Raw genomic sequence first — 25,051 nt, 5'->3', positions numbered from 1 at the left:
CCAGAAAGCATTGTTGGCGGGAGAGACCGCACTTTAGCGTTCGTAGAAAGTCAGTAGCAAGCGAGAAGCGAAGCGAGTCGGTAGCAGGTCTGAAGCGATAGGTTGACAGGAGCGGTGTGCCTGCCTGCCACCAGCTATGATTTACAAGAGATTATAAACGGATGTACAGAGACATCAACTAACTATTATCATAAGAGGAACTAGTATTATTCAATTATTTTTTTGAGAAACTCAAGAATACTGAAGGTATGTTTGTGCAGTGCTAGTTGTAAGATTATTGTAAAAAAGCAAGTCCCATTTGAACGTTTGTAAAATCATTTCATTCAGAATATAATTAATTTTTGCCAGCAATGTTACATTACTGATTATAATCCATCCCAAAAACCATCAACGTAAACCTTTACAAAATTTTATTGTTGTCAAGAAAAAGTTTAACTATGAATTATGTAACGTCAGTCAAATTAAGTAAAGAATAACGTCAACTTTGCTGTTGAAGAATAACGTCAGCTTTTGTAATAAATACAGCCACTTATTATGACAGCCCGCCAGCAGCTAATATAGTATAGTAAAACAGAGTAAGTATATTCATGTCACAGTTCGATGTAGCAATCAGATGGCGATCCATAACAGTAAAAAAGGTAAGGAACAGTTTTGGGTAATTGCAGGTAACGACTGAGGGCCACGACGACGACACGTTCTACGTTTCGTCGAAATAATCAAAACTCACTTTTAATAAGCAGCAATTAAATTTGTATGCGAAGATTGAGAAAGAAAATAAACTTCAAAGGGAAAATCTCATTTGTTATTATTAAGCAAGAGATAGAAATCCTAAGGGAAGGTTTCACAGGTGATTGTTGAAGGGAAGGTTTTGTAACAAAAAAATGGAGATATAAAGGAGACGGGAAGGTTTCAAACTTGACGGGTAGAAAACATCACATAGATCTCATAAATCAGTGGTACCAATTGGACAAGTAGCAATAACATCCCTGCATTTCGTGAGCAAGGAAATCGGGATCCAGCATGTGTGCTAGTACTGCCATACCATTTTATCTTCATCCAAGAATATGGCAAAAGTGAGGCAGTCTAAAACTGCGACTTAACTGTTTTTTTTTAACGTATAACATCACGAGGGAGGCTGAAAAATAAAATCAAAAAAAGTCTGTTAACTGTGGTACTTTCACTGTCGTCGTGCAACGGGGAACTGCCAACGTGTCTGTGGAAACGCCGTCGTCGGACAAGCTAACTGCCTGGCTAGGTGGTCCCAGAAGCGCCGGTCAATGGCGGACAGCGGACGTCGGCGGTGGCAATCCCCAGATTACACACTGGCTCGTCCGCTGAATATTTCACATCAGCTTAATTAAAACGGTAACCGTGTAGCGGCCAGCCTAAATTACGGGAGCAATCTTGCGGCGCCGCGTACTGTTTTATGGGGTCCTCCACCGCGCGCATCCCGTGTCGCCAGCAGAGCACGAAGCCCGTTCTGCAGTCCCCACCTCCTGGACTCGTGGCTCGCTATACTGCTAGACGAGCCACGCCGAGGTTTATGTGCCGCCGTAAAGTGAAATTTCTATTAAACGGCACACCCTCCTCACCATAGCGAAGCTGCGTCCGCGTCATCAACCGCTTCGTGCTGTTTATTATGCACACTGAATGTAATTATAACGGCTGTTTCAATATATTGAGATATATGGACCTGCTTACGGAGATTTACAGCAGTTCACGGCACGTTTCATAGGCGTTTTTATGCATGTTATGGCGATTAAAGTTCGTGCGTGCATAGGTAGTACCTGAAAACTCGTTGTTCGATTGGGGAACTACCTTTAGCATGGGCCGGCGGGTGGTATGGGCCACTTGTTTCTCGCGATTGCTGTAAAACAGCGGACTTATGCAGTGCACTCAAATTTCAGTCATCACTTCGCCTCTCGCTAGAACTTGAAAGATGTACAGGGTGGGGAAAATAAAAGTTGCCCGAAGAACAGAGCTCCACAGTACAAAGAAACACAGCTGAGGTAAGGAAATGCAGTACTAACCTGACTATAGCAGAAGTTCAAAGTGACCACTCTTCATTACTTGACACTTCTGGCCCCTTGTCAGCAGTTGTTAGAAGACAAATAGCTGGGCTGGCTTACTTTCTTAATCTAACCATCACTTCAACGTAAATTTGTATCTATTTCTCTTGGTTATTAAGTTTATGCAGGGTAGTGCACGAAATGTGTTACCAATTGTTTCTTTCAGAATTCACGACGCACATTAGATGTCCCACTGGGATCTCTACTGCATTATTAGCAGAGCTTGGAAAAACAAATGAGTTACGAAATGACGTGTAATTCACGATACTGCCGCAAGGAGATTAATAAGCAGCAATGGCTGACAATGGAAGACTGACGACACAGCAACGATCGGCAATTGTGTTACTTTTTCACGAAACGAAAAGTTTTGTTGTGACTCAGAGGCGTTTTCGACAACAGTTTAACACACGATGGGTCCCTTGCAAGAAGGCCATTTACAGGTTGTACAGGTTGTACGATAAATTTGTACAGGAAGGAACAGTGTTGGAAGCGAAGCGACCTCGGCCTAAGCCTGTTTGTTCATCGGAGAATATTGAAGCGGTACGAGTTGCTGTACAGAGAAGTCCCGGGAAATCGTGTAGAAAGGCAGCATTGCAACTGGGAATATCCAGACGCTCCGTTCAACGCATTCTTAAAAGTGACCTGCATATGTACCCATACAAGATGACCTGTGCACAGAAGCTCACTGAAGAACACAAGCAGCAGAGACTACTGCTTGCTCAGTGGGCGGAGGATAGGGAAGAAACTCTCAACAACGTGTGGTTTTCAGACGAGGCACATTTTGATTTAGACGGTGGGGTTAACAAACAAAATGTACGGTTTTGGGCCACTGAAAACCCTTAAGTGCTTCAAGAACGACAACATTATGCTCCGAGGATCAAAGTGTGGGCAGCAATTTCCAGTCACGGACTTATTCGACCCTTCTTCTTTGAAGAAACTGTAAATAGCGAGCGTTATTTGAGCATGCTTCGCAATAGCTTCATTCCACAGCTTCTTGCTACTGGCTCGCCCTTCAACACGCATTGGTTCATGCAAGATGTAGCAAGGCCACATACTGCAAACACTGTGTTGGAGTTTTTACACGAGTATTTAGACATGCGGATCATTTCACTCAGGTTTCTAGGTCGCTTCAATGACGGACAAAATTGGCCCCCCAATAGTCCGGACCTCAATCCATGTGACTTTTTTCTTTTGGGGTACCTAAAGGAAAAAATTTTCCCGAAACGTCCATGTGATTTAATGGAGCTCAGAAGACTTATTCTTCAAGCTTGCAGTGAAATTACGGAAGACATGTGCGGTATGGTTATCACTAACTTCAGTTTTCGTTTGAAGGAAGTTAGGAAACAAAATGGTGGACATATTGAGCATGTGCTGAGTTAGAACAAATCTCCATGGAAGGCTCTTCATTGTAGAATATGTTCCTTTCAGATTGTATTGACAATAAAGTTTATATTCAAAACCAAAATGGTAACACATTTCGTGCGCCACCCTGTATTATGCCTTGTGTTAATGTTTCTAAGACTGGTTTTCTTTTAAGCCTGTGTGACGCATGTAGCGATCCTAAAATTGCATCTTTTGATAAATAAATAATTTAACAGATTTGGTGTCAATTTTGTTATTGTAGCTACGCCACTATCCACTGTAACTTAGTTGCTGCTGCCATTATCATAGCCCATTTCCACATAATCAACTTAAGAAACGTACCTTAATGGTAGCAGTTTTGTGACACCTAAGTTGATGGGGGCCGCGCATGATAGGAGCCAGTGTGACAGGGATGAAGATTAACAAATGTGTTCCATCCGAGGTTAGGACGACCGCTAGCCCATCTCCCTCACATCGCCGCTGAAGTATTGTTATTAATGTATTGAGTAACGTTTACTACTGTTCGAACAAGGAGATATATCGATGTAAGGAAGCTTGCAAAATCGAGCATATAAGCTCGGATGGAAATGTAGCCTGTTTTTTTGTTATGTGACCACGTCACGTTTTGATATTGATCAATGTTTAGAACACTTTTTCAAGTGGTCCTCTTTGGGATTAGTTACAGGTTCAGTACATGCTTCATCACTGGTGAAGGCCAGTTACAAGGGCGGGTTGTCGTTGCGGTCAGTTTCACATAAGATAACGGGAACACGAACTTGGGGGAGTTCATATTGAAGCTAATAACCGTCATAAGCATACGCTCTACTTTATACAAGGTGTTACAAAAAGGTACGGCCGAACTTTCAGGAAACAGTCCTCACACACAAAGAAAGAAAATATGTTATATGGACATGTGTCTGGAAACGCTTACTTTCCATGTTAGAGCTCATATTATTACTTCTCTTGAAATTACATTAATCATGGGATGGAAACACACAGCAACAGAACGTACCAGCGTGACTTCAAACACATTGTTACAGGAAATGTTCTAAATGTCCTCCGTTAGCGAGGATACATGCATCCACCCACCGTCGCATGGAATCCCTGATGCGCTGATGCAGCCCTGGAGAATGGCGTATTGTATCACAGCCCTCCACAATACGAGCACGAAGAGTCTCTACATTTGGTACCGGGGTTGCGTAGACAAGAGCTTTCAAATGCCCCCTTAAATGAAAGTCAAGAGGGTTGAGGTCAGGTGAGCGTGGATGCCATGGAATTCGTCCGCCTCTACCAATCCATTCCCCCCCCCCCCCCCCATTAACCATGGACCTTGCCGCTGGTGTGGAGGCTCTCGTGCCTCAGCGATACAGATGGCCGTACCGTAGGTGCAACCACAACGGAGGGGTATCTGTTGAGAGAGACAAACGTGTGGTTCCTGAAGAGGGGCAGCAGCCTTTTCAGTAGTTGCAAGGGCAACAGTCTGGATGATTGACTTATCTGGCCTTGTAACACTAACCAAAACGGCCTTGCTGTGCTGGTACTGCGAACGGCTGAGAGCAAGGAGAAACTACAGCCGTAATTTTTTCCCGAGGGCATGCAGCTTTACTGTATGGTTAAATGATGATGGCGTCCTCTTGGGTAAAATATTCCGGAGGTAAAGTAGTCCCCCATTCGGATCTCCGAGCGTGGATTACTCGAGAGGACGTTGTTATCAGGAGAAAGAAAACTGGCGTTCTACGGATCGAAGCGTGGAATGTCAGATCCCTTAATCGGGCAGGTAGGTTAGAAAATTTAAAAAGGGAAATGGATAGGTTAAAGTTAGATACAGTGGGAATTAGTGAAGTTCGGTGGCAGGAGGAACAAGACCTTTCGTCAGGTGAAGACAGGGTTGTAAATAAAAAATCAAATAGGGGTAATGCAGGAGAAGGTTTAATAATGAATAAAAAAGTAGGAGGGCGGGTACGCTACTACAAACAGCATAGTGAACACATTATTGTGGCCAAGATAGACACGAATCCCTCGCCTACTACAGTAGTACTAGTTTATATGCCAACTAGCTCTGCAGATGATGAAGAAATTGATGAAATGTATGATGAGATAAGAGAAATTATTCAGATAGTGAAGGGAGACGAAAATTTAATAGTCATGGGTGACTGGAATTCGGGTGTAGGGAAAGGGAGAGGAGGAAAAATAGTAGGTGAATATGGATTGGGTGTAAGAAATGAAAGAGGAAGCCGTCTGTTAGAATTTTGCACAGAGCATAGATTAATCATAGCTAACACATGACTCAAGAATCATAAAAGAAGGTTGTATACATGGAAGAATCCCGGAGATACTAAAGGGTATCAGATAGTTTATATAATGGTAAGACAGAGATTTAGGAACCAGGTTTTAAATTATAAGACATTTCCAGGGGCAGATGTGTACTCTGACCACAATCTATTGGTTATGAACTGCAGATTAAAATTGAAAAAAATGCAAAATGGTGGGAATTTAAGGATATGGGACCTGGATAAACTGACTAAACCAGAGGTTGTGCAGAGTCTCAGGGAGAGCATAAGGGGGCAATGGACAGCAGTGGGGGAAAGAAGTACAGTAGAAGAAGAATGGGTAGCTCTGAGGGATGAAGTAGTGAAGACAGCAGAGGATCAAGTAGGTAAAAAGACGAGGGCTAGTATAAATCCTTGGGTAACAGAAGAAATATTGAATTTAATTGATGAAAGGAGGAAACATAAAAACGCAGTAAATGAAGCAGGCAAAATGGAATACAATCGTCTCAAAAATGAGATTGACAGGAAGTGCAAAATGACTAAGCAGGGATGGCTAGAGGACAAATGTAAGGATGTAGAGGCTTATCTCACTAGGGGTAAGATAGATACTGCCTACAGGAAAATTAGAGAGACCTTTGGGGTAAAGAGAACCACTTGTATGAATATCAAGAGCTCAGATGGAAACCCAGTCCTAACCAAAGAAGGGAAAGCAGAAAGGTGGAAGGAGTATATAAAGGGTCTATACAAGGGCAATGTACTTGAGGACAATATTATAGAAATGGAAGAGAATGTAGATGAAGATGAAATGGGAGATACGATACTGCGTGAAGAGTTTGACAGAGCACTGAAAGATTTGAGCCGAAACAAGTCCCCGGGAATAGACAACATTCCATTAGAACCACTGACGGCCTTTGGAGAGCTAGTCCTGACAAAACTCTACCATCTGGTGAGCAAGATGTATGAGATAGGCGAAGTACCCTCAGACTTCAAGAAGAATATAATAATTCCAATCCCAAAGAAAGCAGGTGGTGACAGATGTGAAAAATACCGAACTATCAGTTTAATAAGTCACAGCTGCAAAATACTAACGCGAATTCTTTACAGACGAATGGAAAAACTGTTAGAAGCCGACCTCGGGGAAGATCAGTTTGGATTCCGTAGAAATATTGGAACACGTGAGGCAATACTGACCTTACGACTTACCTTAGAAGAAAGATTAAGGAAAGACAAACCTACGTTTCTAGCATTTGTAGACTTAGAGAAAGCTTTTGACAATGTTGACTGGAATACTCACTTTCAAATTCTAAAGGTGGCAGGGGTAAAATACAGGGAGTGAAAGGCTATTTACAATTTGTACAGAAACCAGATGGCAGTTATAAGAGTCGAGGGGCATGAAAGGGAAGCAGTGGTTGGGAGGGGAGTGAGACAGGGTTGTAGCCTCTCCCCAATGTTATTCAATCTGTATATTGAGCAAGCAGTAATGGAAAGAAATGAAAAATACGGGGTAGATATTAAAATCCATGGAGAAGAAATAAAAATTTTGAAGTTCGCCGATGACATTGTAATTCTGTCAGACAGCAAAGGACTTGGAAGAGCAGTTGAACGGAATGGACAATATCTTGAAAGGACGATATAAGATGAACATCAAAAAAAGCAAAACAAGGATAATGGAATGTAGTCGAATTAAAGCGGGTGATGCTGCCAGAATTAGATTAGGAAATAAAACACTAAAAGAGTTTTGCTATTTGGGGAGCAAACTAACTGATGATGGTCGAAGTAGAGAGGATATAAAATGTAGACTGGCAATGGCAAGGAAAGCGTTTCTGAGCAAGAGAAATTTGTTAACATCGAGTATAGATTTAATTGTCAGGAAGTCGTTTCTGAAAGTATTTGTATGGAGCGTAGCCATGTATGGAAGTGAAACATGGACAATAAATAGTTTGGACAGGAAGAGAATAGAAACTTTCGAGATGTGGTGCTACAGAAGAATGCTGAAGATTAGGTGGTTAGATCACATAACTAATGAGGAGGTATTGAATAGAATTGGGGAGGAGAGGAGTTTGTGGCACAACTTGACGAGAAGAAGGGACCGGTGTGTAGGACATGTTCTGAGGCATCAAGGGATCACAAGTTTAGCATTGGATAGCAGCGTGAAGGGTAAAAATCGTAGAGGGAGACCAAGAGATGAATACACTAAGCAGATTCAGAAGGATGCAGGTTGCAGTAGGTACTGGGAGATGAAGAAACTTGCACAGGATAGAGTAGCATGGAGATCTGCATCAAACCAGTCTCAAGACTGAAGACCACAACAGAAACAACATACCAATCCATCGGTAACGGAATCTGTTGTTGAGAAGCGTACGAACACTTCGACTGAAATGTGCAGGAGCTCCATCGTGCATGAACCACATGTTGTGTCGTACTTGTAAAGGCACGTGTTCTAGCAGCACAGGTAGAGTATCGCGTATGAAATCATGATAACGTGCTCTATTGAGCGTAGGTGGAAGAACATGGGGCCCAATCAAGACATCACCAACAATGCCCGCCCAAACGTTGACAGAACGTTCACACCAGCACCGAAGTCAACATTACCTTCCTTGAATTGGGCCAACTGGTGGTGAATCGAGGAAGTACAGTACATACTGACGAAACTAAAATGAGCTCTAACATGGAAATTAAGCGTTTCTGGATACATGTCCACATAACATCTTTTCTTTATTTGTGTGTGAGGAATGTTTCCTGAAAGTTTGGCCGTACCTTTTTGTAACACCCTGTATACTGCATAATATTTTTAACTGTAGAGAACAGTCACATTACGGTTCCATTAGTATTTCTTTCTCGTTTACAGCTCAAAAACGACGAAAAATGAAAGCAGTCTGTGTAAAACACAATTAACATCATACGTCAAAACAACAATATAAATGATCGGAAAGAGAAAGTTTAAAGGAACGAAATAAACTTATAAAGTAAGTTTCGATGAAGGGCTAACTTTTCGTAAAGAAATCTTTACGAAGAAGTATTATTCGATTTGTACTGTGCAGATGGAGCTGGTAATTTAATGACCTACGTTCTTCTACGAAAAAATAACGGAATAATCCGTAAATATACTTTAAAATAATGTAGCCGAAGTTGTTCATTGATTACCCTGTTGCCCTCTTCAGCTATAGACAGCCTAGGTCTGTGAAACGAAAATTGGGTTTTATGCTGATATTGGTCACGAACACTTTTGAGACATAATAATAAGATGAGCGTAACATACTGCATGTTTCACGACAGGTTCCGGCGTTGTAAAAACTTAACATTCACAGATTAATTTTATGAAGTACACGTATGTGAACAATAGCGTGTCTTTACACTTTTTTCAAGCCAAAAGATAGACCATTTTTAGGCTACTTTCGGTTAATATGTTGAAAAATAAGCTGGCGCTCTCTAAAAATGGCGAGCGTTCGTCAGGGGACATCAGACTACAGCTTAGGCTTTTAAATACAATTTAATAAGGAACCGCAAATATTCCGCTATCCGTCTAGCTGCTTCCTTTATGTAGAGTCCTACAATTCAGGTCCAGATACCTATTGCCACGACCGTTACAGAATCGACAGACCGTATGGTTGAGGCACTCCAACCGGCTCCAAAGATGCCTGTGGAGCACCAACGTAATTCGTCTCGTGCATCACAGGTAAATGAACCGAACTTAGGCCTAAAAGCTACTCCCCAGAACATCAGATGAACTACTCGAATCCTAGGTGTAAGATGAAATTGTGAAAAGAAATTACTGAGGGACCATTATACCTGGGCCTTATACCTACTAATTTATTGGTAGAAAGAAAAATTGAGACTAAAAAGGAAACGAAGTCGTATAAAACTCAGTTTGTTTTATATAGTTCTGGAATTAAAATGGGTGGTGGAGGTCCAAACCAAGCAGACGCTTCACGGTTTGAGTCACAATGCCTGTGTTGACACAATTTGTATTTAGCTAACGAAAAACAAGTCTGAATTGGCATATCAGCTTAGAGCGATGTTGGTCTGGGACTTGATACCCACTCAATGAATCTTTCTTTCTGCAGTTAAGTTTCTAGAAATATTAAAAATGTGTGCTGTACAGGGACGTCGTATAAAACAGAGTGAGGCGGCACACAGCTTAAGAGACTAAAGTTGTATAATGAAAGGTGGGTCATGAAAATCCAGTGCGACCGTTGTGACTTACGTTTTCTGCGATTTGCGAGTACCACTTAAAGGCAGAAGTGGGATAGATGCTCCTACACTTTCTCAGTCCTTCCCGTACTAATCCATTGTTTCGCATCTAATGAGCTCAATTTTGACATAAGTAAGGTCATGTCCTGTCACCAATACTTCTTCCCTAACCGAAACCTGACTGTTCCAAAGAAATCTCCTCTACGTCTCTTCACCTCATTTAAACTGACCACACACAACAAAAATGTTATTTTAGAACTAACAAAACAGTTAGTCTCGAGATTCACGAAGTAACTATTTCAGTTAATAACGTGGAGAATATTTTTCTTTGAAAAGCTGTCTCAAAAATGGTCAAATGGCTCTAAGCACTATAGGACTTAACATCTGAGGTCATCAGTCGCCTAGAACTTAGAGCTACTTAAACCTAACTATCCTAAGGACATCACACACATCCATGCCCGAGGCAGGATTCGAACTTGCGACCGTAGCAGGCGCGTCGCTCCGGACTGAAGCGCCTAGAGCCGCTCGCCCATAGTGGCCGGCAAGCTGTCTCATTGTGAAATAGTAAATGAAGTTGTAGGAATAAGTATTTGGTAATCCATGTCCCTAAGAAGGATAAAGGGCAGAGAGCACAGAATGTAGAGCTGAGAGGATTGTTCCTGGCTGTGGATTTAATGCGTCCAAATTTTTGAAATTTATACAGCGCACTTGATAAACTATCATTTCCGCTAAGCATTTCATAGAAACTATGCCACGACTATTCAGCTGTCTGTAACTCTTGTATGTAAAAGTGTATTAAATCGTCAAATTAATTTACTTTTGAGATACATTCAAAACAATACTGGAAAGGCGACTGACTTCGAAAGAATCTAGATGGTTCGACGTCTTTTGAGTTCTGCAGATTCTGACCACACCTTGCCGAGTACCTTCATAGAGTGGGACCATACTGAAAGTCCTGTTATTCCTACAACTGGTAGCTGCCACTTTAAAGAGGGAGAACTGAAGTGACAGTCAACCTACTAAATGAAGAAAAGAAAACCTCTATTAAAGTTATGTCTCGAGGTGGCATTATCTTCCCGACAGTGTCCCTGCAACTATTTGCAATGAGGTTGTCACCATCTTTATAGCTGTTTCTCTGTCTTCTGCAGGCTTACACACTGATCAGCCAGCACATAATGACCACCGACTTACTGTCGATATAAACCCGTCCATGCGATAGCAGCGTAACCTCGCGAGGAATGACTGCTTATCAAACACACGCACGGTGCATGTAGCATCAGTGAGCGTGCTGTCCTTGTGTGGAATGTGGAAGAAGCGCGATCTATCTGAGTTTCAACGAGGACGAATTGTGAGGGCCCAGAAGCTCGGCACGAGCATTTCGGAAGCTGCACAACTTGTAGGGTGTTCGAGGAGTGCTGCGGTGAGTGTCTTCAACAAGTGCCGAAACGAAGATGAAACTACGAGGTGCATTCAAGTTCTAAGGCCTCCGATTTTTTTTTAATTAACTACTTACCCGAAATCAATGAAACTGGCGTTACTTCTCGACGTAATCGCCCTGCAGACGTACTCTTTTTTCACAACGCTGATGCCATGATTCCGTGCCAGCGGCGAAGGCTTCTTTAAGAGACTGTTTTGACCACTGGAAATCGCTGAGGCAATAGCAGCACGGCTGGTGAATGTGCGGCCACGGAGAGTGTCTTTCATTGTTGGAAAAAGCCAAAAGTCACTAGGAGCCAGGTCAGGTGAGTAGGGAGCATGAGGAATCCCTTCAAAGTTGTTATCACGAAGGAACTGTTGCGTAACTTTAGCTCGATGTGCGGCAGCGTTGTCTTGGTGAAACAGCACACGCGCAGCACTTCCCGAACGTTTTTGTTTCAGTGCAGGAAGGCATTTGTTCTTCAAAACATTTTCGTAGGATCCACCTGTTACCGTAGTGCCCTTTGGAACGCAATGGGTAATGATTACGCCCTCCCTGTCCCAGAACATGAACACTATCATTTTTTCAGCACTGGCGGTTACCCGAAATTTTTTTGGTGGCGGTGAATCTGTGTGCTTCCATTGAGCTGAGTGGCGCTTTGTTTCTGGATTGAAAAATGGCATCCACGTCTCATCCATTGTCACAACCGACGAAAAGAAAGTCCCATTCATGCTGTCGTTGTGCGTCAACATTGCTTGGCAACATGCCACATGGGCAGCCATGTGGTCGTCCGTCAGCATTCGTGGCACCCACCTGGATGACACTTTTCGCATTTTCAGGTCGTCATGAAGGATTGTGTGCACAGAACCCACAGAAATGCCAACTCTGGGGGCGCTCTGTTCACCAGTCATTCGGCAATCCCCCAAAACAATTCTCTCCACTTTCTCGATCATGTCGTCAGACCGGCTTGTGCGAGCCCGAGGTTGTTTCGGTTTGTTGTCGCACGATGTTCTGCCTTCATTAAACTGTTGCACCCACGAACGCACTTTCGACACTTCCATAACTCCATCACCACATGTCTCCTTCAACTGTCGATGAATTTCAATTGGTTTCACACCACGCAAATTCAGAAAACGAATGATTGCACACTGTTCAATTAAGGAAAACGTCGCCATTTTAAGTATTTAAAACAGTTCTCATTCTCGCCGCTGGCGGTAAAATTCCATCTGCCGTATGGTGCTGCCATCTCTGGGACGTATTGACAATGAACGCGGCCTCATTTTAAAACAATGCGCATGTTTCTATCTCTTTCCAGACCGGAGAAGAGAAATCGGAGGCCTTAGAACTAGAATGCACCACGTATGTCCAACGTCGTGGGGTTGGACGGCCATTCCTCAATACAGATATCGAGCGTCGTAGGCTGGGCAGACTGGTAAAATAGGGCAGCCACAGAATAGTGGCCTACTCACATTTCACTTTAATGTTGAGCAGAGTATAAGTGTGTTCGAACACACAATGCACCAAACGCCCCTAACGATGGGCCGCCGCAGCCGACGACCCAAGCATGTGCCAACGTTAAACCACGAAATCGGCAACTATGACTGAGATGGGCACGTGACCATCGGTACTGGACTTTGGCCCAGTGGCAGAGCGTTGCATTGTCTGACGAATCCAAGGAACAAGGTGGAGTTCTATAATTGATTTCTGCCCCTCCCTCTTTACTCAACAGATCTGAAACCGATGAAACACACCTGGGATACTTCAGAGATCATGGGCCACCTTCTTGAAATTTAGGGGAATTGGGTTACTTGTGTGTGCGAATGTGGTGCCATGACACCTGGGATACATCAGAGCTCAAGGGCCACCTTCTTGAAATGTGGGGGAATTGGGTTACTTGTGTGTGTGAATGTGGTGCCATGACACCTGGGATACATCAGAGCTCATGGGCCACCTTCTTGAAATTTAGGGGAATTGGGTTACTTGTGTGTGTGAATGTGGTGCCATGACACCTGGGATACATCAGAGCTCATGGGTCACCGTCTTGAAATTTAGGGGATTTGGGTTACTTGTGTGTGTGAATGTGGTGCTATGACACCTGGGATACATCAGAGCTCATGGGCCACCTTCTTGAAATTTAGGGGAATTGGGTTACTTGTGTGTGCAAATGTGGTGCCATGACACCTGGGATACATCAGAGCTCATGGGCCACCTTCTTGAAATTTAGGGGAATTGGGTTACTTGTGTGTGCGAATGTGGTGCCATGACACCTGGGATACATCAGAGCTCATGGGCCACCTTCGTGAAATTTAGGGGAATTGGGTTACTTGTGTGTGTGAATGTGGTGCCATGACACCTGGGATACATCAGAGCTCATGGGTCACCTTCTTGAAATTTAGGGGAATTGGGTTACTTGTGTGTGTGAATGTGGTGCCATGACACCTGGGATACATCAGAGCTCAAGGGCCACCTTCTTGAAATGTGGGGGAATTGGGTTACTTGTGTGTGTGAATGTGGTGCCATGACACCTGGGATACATCAGAGCTCATGGGCCACCTTCTTGAAATTTAGGGGAATTGGGTTACTTGTGTGTGCGAATGTTGTGCCATGACACCTGGGATACATCAGAGCTCATGGACCACCTTCTTGAAATTTAGAGGAATTGGGTTAATTGTTTGTGCGAATGTGGTGCCATGACACCTGGGATACATCAGAGCTCATGGGCCACCTTCTTGAAATTTAGGGGAATTGGGTTACTTGTGTGTGCAAATGTGGTGCCATGACACCTGGGATACATCAGAGCTCATGGGCCACCTTCTTGAAATTTAGGGGAATTGGGTTACTTGTGTGTGCGAATGTGGTGCCATGACACCTGGGATACATCAGAGCTCATGGGCCACCTTCGTGAAATTTAGGGGAATTGGGTTACTTGTGTGTGTGAATGTGGTGCCATGACACCTGGGATACATCAGAGCTCATGGGTCACCTTCTTGAAATTTAGGGGAATTGGGTTACTTGTGTGTGTGAATGTGGTGCCATGACACCTGGGATACATCAGAGCTCATGGGTCACCGTCTTGAAATTTAGGGGATTTGGGTTACTTGTGTGTGCGAATGTGGTGCTATGACACCTGGGATACATCAGAGCTCATGGGCCACCTTCTTGAAATTTAGGGGAATTGGGTTACTTGTGTGTGCAAATGTGGTGCCATGACACCTGGGATACATCAGAGCTCATGGGTCACCGTCTTGAAATTTAGGGGATTTGGGTTACTTGTGTGTGTGAATGTGGTGCTATGACACCTGGGATACATCAGAGCTCATGGGCCACCTTCTCGAAATTTAGGGGAATTGGGTTACTTGTGTGTGCAAATGTGGTGCCATGACACCTGGGATACATCAGAGCTCATGGGCCACCTTCTCGAAATTTAGGGGAATTGGGTTACTTGTGTGTGCGAATGTGGTGCCATGACACCTGGGATACATCAGAGCTCATGGGCCACCTTCTTGAAATTTAGGGGAATTGGGTTAATTGTGTGTGCGAATGTGGTGCCATGACACCTGGGATACATCAGAGCTCAAGGGCCACCTTCTTGAAATGTGGGGGAATTGGGTTACTTGTGTGTGTGAATGTGGTGCCATGACACCTGGGATACATCAGAGCTCATGGGCCACCTTCTTGAAATTTAGGGGAATTGGGTTACTTGTGTGTGCGAATGTTGTGCCATGACACCTGGGATACATCAGAGCTCATGGACCACCTTCTTGAAATTTAGAGGAATTGGGTTAATTGTTTGTGCGAATGTGGTGCCATGACACCTGGGATACATCAGAGCTCATGGGCCACCTTCTTGAAATTTAGGGGAATTGGGTTACTTGTGTGTGCAAATGTGGTGCCATGACACCTGGGATACATCAGAGCTCATGGGCCACCTTCTTGAAATTTAGGGGAATTGGGTTACTTGTGTGTGCGAATGTGGTGCCATGACACCTGGGATACATCAGAGCTCATGGGCCACCTTCGTGAAATTTAGGGGAATTGGGTTACTTGTGTGTGTGAATGTGGTGCCATGACACCTGGGATACATCAGAGCTCATGGGTCACCTTCTTGAAATTTAGGGGAATTGGGTTACTTGTGTGTGTGAATGTGGTGCCATGACACCTGGGATACATCAGAGCTCATGGGTCACCGTCTTGAAATTTAGGGGATTTGGGTTACTTGTGTGTGCGAATGTGGTGCTATGACACCTGGGATACATCAGAGCTCATGGGCCACCTTCTTGAAATTTAGGGGAATTGGGTTACTTGTGTGTGCAAATGTGGTGCCATGACACCTGGGATACATCAGAGCTCATGGGTCACCGTCTTGAAATTTAGGGGATTTGGGTTACTTGTGTGTGTGAATGTGGTGCTATGACACCTGGGATACATCAGAGCTCATGGGCCACCTTCTCGAAATTTAGGGGAATTGGGTTACTTGTGTGTGCAAATGTGGTGCCATGACACCTGGGATACATCAGAGCTCATGGGCCACCTTCTCGAAATTTAGGGGAATTGGGTTACTTGTGTGTGCGAATGTGGTGCCATGACACCTGGGATACATCAGAGCTCATGGGCCACCTTCTTGAAATTTAGGGGAATTGGGTTAATTGTGTGTGCGAATGTGGTGCCATGACACCTGGGATACATCAGAGCTCATGGGCCACCTTCTCGAAATTTAGGGGAATCGGGTTACTTGTGTGTGCGAATGTGGTGCCAACTCCCTCCAGCGACCTACCAAGGCGTGGCTTGCGTGCGACGACGCGTCGCAGTTGTTATCCATGGAAGCTGTTAGGTAGGTAGCCATAATGTTATGGCTAATTCGTGTATGTTCGTTCGACGTTTCTGTGTTTGTTGATTCGTCTCACAAGAGAGAATGTTTCCAATCAAAATTTTCTAATTCGATAAATATTTCTTTCGTATGACGCTACATAAAGAGTAACTGACGCATTGCTTTCAATATCTTAAGCCAGTTACTTTAGACTGAAATGTGAATTTCGCTGAAAGTATTACATAAATCCTGCGACCTCCTCCACAATCCACTGTCTACTTCGCACAGCCTTAGGATCAGGTTATCATACTGTAAACGGTTGCCATATCGACAGTTATTAATTATGTTGTCAGTACATTATTCTAAGTCACGTATTAAACGGCTGATGTCAAGCAGCAACACAACCACAACAATAGTCTATAAGCATGAGGCAACAACAGAAGCATCATAGTACACTTTCACCATCAACACATGCGATTTTCATTGCAAATGGCGACATTATAACAGTATGAGTCTCGATATTCTCTACGTCTGATATAAACTCCTGTAAATTGAAATAAGAACACCGTGAATTCATTGTCCCAGGAAGGGGAAACTTTATTGACACATTCCTGGGGTCAGATACATCACATGATCACACTGACAGAACCACAGGCACATAGACACAGGCAACAGAGCATGCACAATGTCGGCACTAGTACAGTGTATATCCACCTTTCGCAGCAATGCAGGCTGCTATTCTCCCATGGAGACGATCGTAGAGATGCTGGATGTAGTCCTGTGGAACGGCTTGCCATGCCATTTCCACCTGGCGCCTCAGTTGGACCAGCGTTCGTGCTGGACGTGCAGACCGCGAGAGACGACGCTTCATCCAGTCCCAAACATGCTCAATGGGGAACAGATCCGGAGATCTTGCTGGCCAGGGTAGTTGACTTACACCTTCTAGAGCACGTTGGGTGGCACGGGATACATGCGGACGTGCATTGTCCTGTTGGAACAGCAAGTTCCCTTGCCGGTCTAGGAATGGTAGAACGATGGGTTCGATGACGGTTTGGATGTACCGTGCACTATTCAGTGTCCCCTCGACGATCACCAGTGGTGTACGGCCAGTGTAGGAGATCGCTCCCCACACCATGATGCCGGGTGTTGGCCCTGTGTGCCTCGGTCGTATGCAGTCCTGATTGTGGCGCTCACCTGCACGGCGCCAAACACGCATACGACCATCATTGGCACCAAGGCAGAAGCGACTCTCATCGCTGAAGACGACACGTCTCCATTCGTCCCTCCATTCACGCCTGTCGCGACACCACTGGAGGCGGGCTGCACGATGTTGGGGCGTGAGCGGAAGACGGCCTAACGGTGTGCGGGACCGTAGCCCAGCTTCATGGAGACGGTTGCGAATGGTCCTCGCCGATACCCCAGGAGCAACAGTGTCCCTAATTTGCTGGGAAGTGGCGGTGCGGTCCCCTACGGCACTGCGTAGGATCCTACGGTCTTGGCGTGCATCTGTGCGTCGCTGCGGTCCGGTCCCAGGTCGACTGGCACGTGCACCTTCCGCCGACCACTGGCGACAACATCGATGTACTGTGGAGACCTCACGCCCCACGTGTTGAGCAATTCGGCGGTACGTCCACCCGGCCTCCCGCATGCCCACTATACGCCCTCGCTCAAAGTCCGTCAACTGCACATACGGTTCACGTCCACGCTGTCGCGGCATGCTACCAGTGTTAAAGACTGCGATGGAGCTCCGTATGTCACGGAAAACTGGCTGACACTGACGGCGGCGGTGCACAGATGCTGCGCAGCTAGCGCCATTCGACGGCCAACACCGCGGTTCCTGGTGTGTCCGCTGTGCCGTGCGTGTGATCATTGCTTGTACAGCCCTCTCGCAGTGTCCGGAGCAAGTATGGTGGGTCTGACACACCGGTGTCAATGTGTTCTTTTTTCCATTTCCAGGAGTGTACCTCAAAAGACTACGGTGGTCTTCAGTATGGCTCGAAAGGTTCTTTCGCATTCCCCCACTTTTTTTCTGTTATGTTCACATAACTCCAATAGGCTGGATGTACCTGGTAGCGGATATATTATGACACTTCAGCCTTAGGAAAAAAACTAAATCGTTTTATAAGAATAAAAAGCATCATGCGGATGAACTGTTGGCGATGTTCACTGTTGACAGCCACTGTTGCCTCCTCGCAGCATCCTTCAGGTGAATTATCTGCTTGCAGGAGGTATTGAAGGAGTACCTAAAGAGCTCCTCAGGTGGGTCACACCGCTCTGCCAGAACCCTAAGAACCGTGTACAGTCAGCTGCCGGACTATCTGATGACTTCCCTATTTCCATGGAAGTTCGGCAGGGATCTGCTATCCCGCCGCTCTTATTTATCGCTGTCATGGATACCGTCACAGGAAACCTGCAGAAAACCTCACCCTGGACGTCACTGTACGCTGATGGTGTGCTACTGGCAAGTGAAGATGAGAACGATCTACAACTTCAAGTCCAAGCCTGGAACGACCGCCTTGCAGATGTAGGACTGCGGCTCAGTGTGTTGAAAACATTTCAATTTTCCACAGATTTAAATGACTCGGTAACCATCACAATCAAAGTTGTTGACCTTCCAAAAGCAAGTACCTGCGCTCGACAATTGCTTCCGATGGAAATCTTAGTGCAGGAATCTCCAGCTGTCTTAACAGCGCGTGGCTCATCTGGCGTTCCGTTACTGGGGTACTGTGCGACAAGAAAATTACAGAAAGGCTGAAATCAAAGTATTTTTCTTTGTCATCACTCTTCTGATTGGTTTGACACACCCCGCCACGAATTCCTCTTCCTTGTTAACCTCTTCATTTCAGAGTAGCACACGCAACTTACGTCTTCAATTATTTGCTGGATGTATTCCAATCTCTGCTGTTCTCTACACTTTTTGCCCTCTACAGCTCCTTCTAGTATCATGGAAGTCATTCCCTCGTATCTTAACAGGTGTCCTATCATCCTGTCCCTTCTCCTTGTCAGTGTTTTACACATATTACTTCGATTCTGCGTAGAACATCCTCATCACTTACCTTATCAGTCAACCTAATTTTTAAGATTCGTCTGTGGCACCACATCTCAAATGCTTCGATTCTCTTCTGTTCTGGTTTTCCCACAGTCCGTGTTTCACTACCACACAATGCTGTACTCCAGACGTACATTCTCAGAAATTTCTTCCTCAAATTAAGGCCTATGTTTGATACTAGTAAACATCTCTCCGCCACGAATGCCCTTTTTGCCATTGCTAGCCTGCTTTTGATATCCTCCTTGCTCCGTCCATTATTAATTATTTTACTGCTTAGGCAGCAGAATTCCTCAACTTCCATCTACTTACCAGACGACGTGTATTTGCTCGCCTATCGCTTATGGGTTGGCAGTGTGTCTCAACACGTGGTTGCGTTCTTCGTTCTAGTGTTTGTGAAACTGTGTGTAGCTAGTGATGTAGACTGCTCAGTTATTTTAGTGCTGTCTCCATGCTGACGTGTGGCAGTCGGTCGGTTAGCGTGGAGCAGCGAGGACATCTCCTCGGGGCGTAGCTGGGCGGGACCACTGGCGGTCTCTACGCAGGGTCGGAGTGTGTGGAGCTGTTCCCATTGCTACGAGGTCCGTGGCTCACCGACCCGGGACACGAAAGTTGAGTTTGAATTTAATTTACCAGCAAGTCAAGACTGTTCACATTGTGCCGTTTGGTTCTCTTTGTTGGCTGTTGGGACATTCCCGCGAGCAAAAACGTGTGTGTTCGAGTTGGCAAAGGTTTAGCCACCGTCCAGTGGAGTCTAACTTTATTTGGTTATTTGAAATTGAAGTGCACCAGCGGAATTTTCTGCCTTGTGGCCGTTAACGTTCCGGTTACCTGCCATGGCCATTGACGTAAATTTAGGCAGTGTCCTTTCCTCACCGTGTTGTCGCTGTCCAGCGCGGTGTGTAGTTCGACAGCTTAATGTGCGGTTGTGGGCGTCCATGCCTTTTACGTTTGCATTGAACTCCCGGTTGAGTGCTGGTCGAGTGGAGCGCAAGTTACCTTGTCAGTTGGTCCATTGACTGTCTGTTGGTTGGGTTGTCGTCGGATCGAGAATGGTTTGGCCGACTGCCTGTCTCATCTAAGTGAACGTTAGTATTTCAAGTGCTAGCCGATCCCCGAAACTTTTGAGCGCCCTTAGCTTCACTGCCTTTTCTTATTTTCTGTTGTGTGTATTTGGATGGCTCATAGCTGATGGTTTTGAATTAAAGTTGAATTCTGTTTCGTTGTTTTTTGTCAAGGGCCTTCAGTTGTTTAAAAATTAAAAGTTTCTTGCTTGTCAGGTATTAGATTGTTTGGTCCTTCAGCCTGATTAACATATTATTTAAAGATAAAGCCTTGGGCCTTCTGCCTACTAAAAATTATTTTAGTTGTGTTTTAAGTCATGGGCCTTCAGCTGTTATAAAATTAATGTTCCATGCTAATTAAGTATTAGATTGTTTGGGGCCTTCAGCATATTTTAAGATAAGGCTTTGTTGTTTAAGTTACCTTGAGTTTTAAGTCATGTGGCCTTCAGCCGTTTTTAAATTAAGGGTATTTGTCTTTTGACCATCAAACTGTTTGGGGCCTTCAGCATAATTGAAGATAAGGCCTTCTGCCTTGTGCTTTTTTATTTAATTTTACCTTGAGTCTTAAATGATCGGGCTTTAGCCATCTTTAAACTAAGGTTGTTACTTTTCAAGTGTTGCATTTTTGGGCCTTCAACCAAATTATAGAACTTACTTAACGTGAAGTCTTCTGCCTTCTAAATATTCATTTTGGCATCTGAATTTTGAGTTAATGGCTTTTAGCGTTGTTTTTCTGTTTTTAATTAAAATGGTTGTGCCCTTAAGGCAAAAGATACTGTGGCGTATTCAGCCGATAAATAAGTTCAAGAATTTGTGCTATAATGTTTGGTCAAATAAATAAAGTTATAGGTGTTCGAGTGTAACTGACAGCCGCTCGTTTTGGCCCCATTCCACAATTCCAGCTACCTGTCCTGTGGGTTTCGCAGGGCGTCTCACTTCTTTCCAATTCTGATTTTAATACTGGATCCCCTCTCTCTTCTAAATCGAGTCTTGTTTCTTCTTGTCTCACATCAGCAAATCTTTCCCCTCGTAGATGCTTTCAATGTATTCTTTCCACCTATCCGCTCTTTCCTCTGCATTTAACAGTGGAATTCCAGTTGCACTCGTAATGTTACAACCCTTGCTTTTAATGTCACCGAAGGTTGTTTTGACTTTCCTGTATGCTGAGTCTGTCCTCCCGACAGTCATTTCCTTTTCGATGTCTTCGCATTTTTCCTGGTGTCATTTCGTTTTAGCTTCCCTGCACTTCCTATTTATTTCATTCCTCATCGACTTGTATTTCTGTATTCCTGAGTTTCGCAGAACATTTTTGTACTTCCTCCTTTCATCAATGAACGGAAGAATTCCTTCTGTTACCCATGGATTCTACGCAATTACCATCTTTGTACCTATCTTTTCCTTCCGAACTTCTATGACAGCCGTTTTTACAGGCATAATTTCCTCTTCAACTGTACTGCCTACTGAGCTATTCCTTTTTGCTGTATCTAAAGCCTTAGAGAACTTCAAGCGTATCTTGTCTTCCCTTAGTACTTCAATATCCCACTTCTTTGCGTATTGATTCATCCTGACAAATGTCAGTCTACTCTTCATCACCACTATATTGTGATCTGAGTCTGTATCTGCTCCTGGGAATGCCTTACAACCCAGTATCTGATTTCGGAATCTCCTGACCGTGATGTAATCTTACTGATATCTTCCCGTATCACCCGGCCTTTTCCAAGTATACCTCCTACTGATGCGATTCTTGAACAGGGTATTCGCTATTACTAGCTGAAACGTGTTACAGAACTGAATTAGTCTTTCTCCTCTCTCATTCCTTGTCCCCCTTCTACTGTAAACTTTTCTTCTGCTCCTTCCCCTACAACTGCATTCCAGTCTCCCACGGCCATTAGATTTTCATCCTCCTTTATATACTGTATTATCCTTTCAATTTCCTCATACACTTTCCATATCTCTTCATCTTCAGCTTGCGAGGGCGGCATGTATACTTGAACTATCGTTGTCGTTGTTGGTTTGCTGTCGATTCTGATAAGAACGACCCTGCCACAGAACTTTTCACAAAAACACACTCTCTGCCCTACCTTCCTATTCATAATGAATCCTACTCCCGTTACACCATTTTCTGCTGCTGTTGATATTACCGGATACTCATCTGACCAGAAATCCTTTTCTTCTTACCACTTCACTTCACTGACCACTACTATATCTAGATTCAGACTTTCCACTTCCCTTTTCAGATTTTCTAGTTTCCCTACATCGTTCAAGCTTCTGACATTCTACGCCCCGACTCGTAGAACGTTATCGTCCGTTGGTTATTCAATCTTTTCTCATGGTAACCTCTCCCTTGGCAGTCCTCTCCCGGAGATCCGAATGGCGTCTATTCTGGAATCTTTGGTCAATGGAGAGATCATCATGACACTTCTTCCATTACAGGCCAAATGTCCTGCGGATACATGTTACGTGTCTTTAATCAAGTGGTTTACATTGCCTTCTGCATCCTCATGATGTTGATCATTGCTTATTCGTCCGCTTTTAGGGGCAGTTTCCCACCCCTAGGACAGGAGAGTGCCCTGGACTTCTGCTCGCTCCTCCACCCTCTTTGACAAGGCCGTTCACAGAATGAGATTGACTTCTTATGCTGGAAGTCTTCGACCGATAATGATGATTATTAATCAAAATTAAAGTAGCGGCGGGATTCGAACTTCAGACCGAAGACGTTTTGATTACGAATCAAAGACGCTATTCCTAGAGCACGGTAATCCGTCCAGTTGCACTGTATGGGGCTGAATTCTAGCCTCCAACAAACGAAGCAGAACAAAGGCTTGCTGTCATGGAGACAAAAATGCTTAGGTGGACACCGAGATTAATGTTGCCTGACTACGCCACAAATAATGAAGTTCGCTGGCTATACGGTGTTGCACCATTAGCAGACAAAATGAGAGAAAGCCGCCTACATTGGTTCGGTCATGTCCTTGTAGCAGACGAGAAAACAGTGGCAAAGACTAGTTTAAACCTAAATGTAAATGGGAAACTGGCAGCAAGACGACCAAGGCAGCGATGGCTTGACACCCTACATGAAGACCGCAAGATCTCAGACCTTCACCCTGATCAGGTACAAGATCACAGGAAGGGGCGACAACGAGCGAAAACAGCGGACCCCGCCAGCACGCGGGACAAACGCTAAGGAAGAAGAAGAAGAAAAAGAGTGGAGAGGAAGGTACATACGACCGTATTCGGAAAGAATTTGTGATGTAAGTGATGACTTGCGTGTGGGACTGCAGTTAAGCAGAGAAAGGGTGGAGTGAAACCTTGATTTAGAAGACAAGGAAGAAGTAGATGAACTATAGGGGACAGGGTGGGTAGTCCTCAGGTATGACTTCTTGGTCTGATTGGGGAAGGTGGCTCTAATTGATCTCTAAAAGGACACGGAATATGTGGAGATGAAAGGAAAGTGGGACCTAGTAGTGGAGGCATTCCAGCAACCTGATCATCTGAAGGCTGTAGGATACAGTGGTGTTTGTTGGTTGGATGATTTGGGGGAGGGGACCAAACATCAAAGTCATCGGCCCCATCAGATTAGGGAAGGATGGGAAAGGAGGCCGGCCGTGCCCTTTCCAAGGACCGTTCTGGGATTTGCCTGAAGCGATTTATATAAATCAGGGAAAACCTAAATTAGGATGGCCGGACGTAGGTTTGAATTGCGAATCCAGAGTGCTAACCAGTGCATCACCTCACTCATTAGGTGTTCGAAGAGTTTTAGTGGATGCGAGAACTTGATAAACTTGTACAGGTTATAGAAGGTGGGGCGTAAACGGATATGAATAGCAGGGCGAAGTGATAGATGATCAAGGAATCGGATGGAATACTGACACCTGGGAGGGCGAAGATCCATAGAAGACCAGCATAGGGGAGACGGGACGGATGAGGGTGTTATGTGTGTGTCAGCTGAGAGATTTAATCCACACTTTCTGCCAGTTACACTCTTACTTGAGCGTTCAAAGTGAGAAACTGATCCAGTCATAGTTGAAAATACTCTAGTGTTTCACTTATAAGAATTAGAGTATTTATGAGACACAGATGGTGCGGACTGTGAGATGTAGGTCTTTATTGTTTTTCCGCCATGATTTCTGTTCGTACTGGAAGTTATTATATACCGGAAGTGGCAACACATCCTTCTGAGACAAAAACACCAGTGTGCGACTAGACAGAACGAAAGAGGTCTGAAAACTCGAGTTGTTTCCCTTATAATTATTATTAAGTTTTTTCACAGGATTCATGAGTATGTATACAAACGTTTATTTCCTTGGTGAGGGAAGTCTGCTGTCCAAGTACGTATGACAATGTCTGGGTTGGCCCCTGTGCGCAGCAGTAATAAGTCAGTGAGAGGAACCTGACTGAAAATGTTGCTATGACATTAATATTCACATTATGACCGACCTACCAGTAGTGACAACACCACAATTAATCAAGTGATTACATACACAAAGTTTATTGCGCCTTTATAGCAGTACTACAAACATCAGAACTGTTGACTGTATTAATATCGACACATTTTCCACGACACACAAAGCAAGGATGGGGGTAGGGTAATTTATGTCCACCCTTAAACAAATAAAAACGACAAAATTTTGTTAATTGCTGAATTACATTAACAGCATGTGTTAGTAGGGTCCAGAACCTGAAAATAACTGTAAGCACACACTTAGCAATACCAACGCACTTTCAATAACGTGTGCCACCAAGGGTTAGGGTGAGGGTTTGTTACCCCATGACCATCACAACAAAATGCAAATTTCTTTCATTGTTTACTTTTACTCAGAACATG

Source organism: Schistocerca cancellata, chromosome 9 (genome assembly GCF_023864275.1).
Source record: "Schistocerca cancellata isolate TAMUIC-IGC-003103 chromosome 9, iqSchCanc2.1, whole genome shotgun sequence".
Classification (NCBI taxonomy): Eukaryota; Metazoa; Arthropoda; class Insecta; order Orthoptera; family Acrididae; genus Schistocerca; species Schistocerca cancellata.
The sequence above is the reverse complement of the archived record's forward strand: the minus strand, read 5'-3'. Positions refer to the sequence as shown.